Here is a 2781-nt window from a genome sequence, read left to right as displayed (position 1 = left end):
TTGCATCCTGTCTCCTCGGCCTCTTGGGGTGGAGCCCAGTCCCAAAGGTCTCTGTTGGTTACACTAACCTGGTTCCACGCCCCACAGGGCCCATTTTCTCCAGGGTGCCTTCTCCGAGGAGGAGCTGGCCCGGCTGGGTGGGCAGCATGTGGCCACCCTGAGCCCCATCACACGCTGGGAGATTCACAACATCAGTGGGGTACGCGGTGAGCTTTGGGCCGCAGAGGGGGCCGTGCGGAGCGTGGGAGGGAACTTGAGTGGCCTCCAGCTTCCTAGACCAGGGCTCCCAGGGCTGAGCTTGAAGTCCCCTGGACCTGCCCGGGGCCAGCAGAGGGGGTACTCAGAGCAGTGTCTTTGGGCCAGCAGTGACCGCCCTGCCAGGGCTCGTCTGTGCACCTGTGTCTGCATGTGCACACCTGTCCCTCTTGTGCATGGGCCCTGGTGTGGGTCCGGACAGCCATGGTAGGTTCTGAGGGTGTCCAGGCAGGGCTGGGGGCCACCAGTAGGTGCCTGTGTGCCCAGCCGAATCTCTGTTGCTGCTGGACCTACTCGTAACCGTCCGCCTGCGCCTGCCCGTGGCTGAGCTCTGTTTGCTGCCTTCCAGAGGGTCTGGGTGCAGAACGCCAGCGTGGATGTAGCGGATCTCCTCGCCACCAATGGTGTCCTACACGTCGTCAGCCAGGTACAGCCGGAGGCATGTACGTGGGGAACCGCGTAGGCCAGAGGCCGCTGGCAGACTAAGCAGCCTCGGTGCTCCCCCCCCCCGCAGGTCTTGCTGCCTCCGAGGGGGGGCGCGCTGCCCGAGCAGGGGCTGCTGCAGCAGCTGGACCTGGTGCCCGCCTTCCGCCTCTTCGGGGAGCTGCTGCAAGTGAGCAACTGAGGAGAGGGGCAGTGCCCACTTGGGGGGCCCTCCCCCAGGCCTGGAGGGAGCTGGCTGGCTCTTAGGCCCGTCGGTGACCCCGGCCCCTTGCCCTTAGCACCACAAGCTGGTGCCCCAGATTGAGGCTGCCACGGCCTACACCATCTTCGTGCCCACAAACCGCTCTCTGGAGGCCCGGGGCAACGGCAGCAGCCTGGTGAGGCCACTGGGATGGGGCCGCTGCAGGGGGAGGGTGAAAACCCGGAGGGAGCCTCCCATCCCAGGGCAAAGGGACAAGGCGGGTGGACTGTACCGTCCTGGGCGCTGGGCAGTCCCCAGAGCCCCTGAGCTGCTCCGCTGGCTTCCCTGCCAGGACGAAGACACCGTGCGGCACCACGTGATCCTGGGGGAGGCCCTCTCCGCAGAGGCCCTGCAGAGAGGGGGACACCGCAACTCGCTCCTGGGCCCCGCCCACTGGCTCGTCTTCTACAACCATAGCGGCCAGGTTTGCAGGGGTGGGGGACCGAGAGCCTGCAACCTCTGCTCCAGAGACCACCCATCCTCAGAGACCCTCTCCCTGCCCCGCCCCCCCGCCAGCCTGCAGCCCCAAGGCGAGTGGGTGGTGGTGTTGGGGAGTGGACTCAACCTCCCACAACACTCCTCAGCCTGAGGTGAACCATGTGCTGCTGGAAGGCCCTGTGCTGGAGGCCCCTGGCCGCTCACTGTTTGGCCTGTCGGGGGTCCTGAGTGTGGGCTCAAGCCGCTGTCTGCACAGCCACGCTGAGTCTCTGCGGGTGAGAGGCCGAGGCCAGGCCCGGGGGTGGGGGTGGCAGGGAGAAGAGCTGGGGGGTTCGGAGCTGGGAGGTGCTGGCTGGTGGCCTGGCCTGGCTGTCAGGGAGGGAGGGGCACTGGGTCAAGGTGGGAGACGCAGGAAGGTGGGTTTGGGGACCCCACCCCAGGACCACCCGACTCCCCCTCCCCCCAGGAGAAATGCGTAAACTGCTCCCGAAGATTCCGCTGCACTCAAGGTTTCCAGCTGGAGGTGAGGACAGGGGCTCAGCCTGGCTCTCTGCTCTGCAGGTGTCCAACCCCTGGAGGCCCAGCTGGCTGGCAGCCGTGTGGGGATGGAACAGCCAGGGCTGCTCCGTCTCTACTAGAGGCCGGGGGTCCCCGGGCCCAGGACGGCCTGTCTCCATCCCTCCCTGATCTGCCGTCCAGCTCTTCCACTGATCCTTGTCTGCCTGTCTGCCCATTCACTGCCCTGCCCCTACCCAAGCCGCAGGCTGAGCCCTCCTGCCTGTCCTCGTTTCCAGAACACCCCCAAGAAGAGCTGTGTCTACCGATCTGGCTACTCCTTCTCCCGGGGCTGTTCTTACACATGTGCCAAGAGGATCCAGGTTTGCCTCGCAGCACCCCCACACCCAAGTCTGGCCAGAAAGGGGGAGGTGGGGGTGCAGGCCCAGGGGAGGAAGCTGGACTAGATTTCAACGGCAGAAGCAGGGCTGGGACTAGGGTGAGGCCAGTGGAGCAAGGGCCCAGAGCGAGGGGTCTGAGGTCAGTGGGGCCAGTGTCTGTCCTGTGGCCACATCCCAGGGAGTGGGGATGGGGAGAGGGAAAGGGACTCAGCCTGGACACTATCAAGCAGGCTCCAGGGGCAGCTGTGGGCCCAGCACAGGTCCCTTACCGTGGGATCCGGCACAGCTGTCCCTGGCCCGAGGCTCTGTTTCCTCACCCCTGCCACCCGAGGGTTGAAGAAGGCGGCCTCCATTTCCCTGGTTCCTGCTTGCTTCATTGTCTGGCTTTGCAGCCCGCCCCCACCGCCCCCACCACTTCCCGTCACTTCCCTTCTCCCTACATCTGGCCTGTGCCGGCCTCTCCCCGCCCCCTCCCCACAGGTGCCTGACTGCTGCCCCGGCTTCTTC

General features: G+C 66.1%; 1 protein-coding gene and 1 long non-coding RNA gene across 2 annotated transcripts in view; both read left to right on the top strand.

Annotated features, from left to right (window-relative positions):
• Nucleotides 1–2781, top strand: part of STAB1 (stabilin 1) — a 33547-nt gene that overhangs the window by 18595 nt on the left and 12171 nt on the right. The window lies entirely within an intron of this gene.
• Nucleotides 1256–2283, top strand: LOC121102496. Its single transcript, XR_005834545.1, has 4 exons — nt 1256–1364; nt 1525–1653; nt 1845–1901; nt 2173–2283. It is a non-coding gene; the product is annotated as an uncharacterized LOC121102496 (long non-coding RNA).

This window comes from Ursus maritimus, unplaced genomic scaffold (genome assembly GCF_017311325.1).
Source record: "Ursus maritimus isolate PB19 unplaced genomic scaffold, ASM1731132v1 scaffold_14, whole genome shotgun sequence".
Lineage (NCBI taxonomy): Eukaryota > Metazoa > Chordata > Mammalia > Carnivora > Ursidae > Ursus > Ursus maritimus.
The sequence above is the reverse complement of the archived record's forward strand: the minus strand, read 5'-3'. Positions and strand labels throughout refer to the sequence as shown.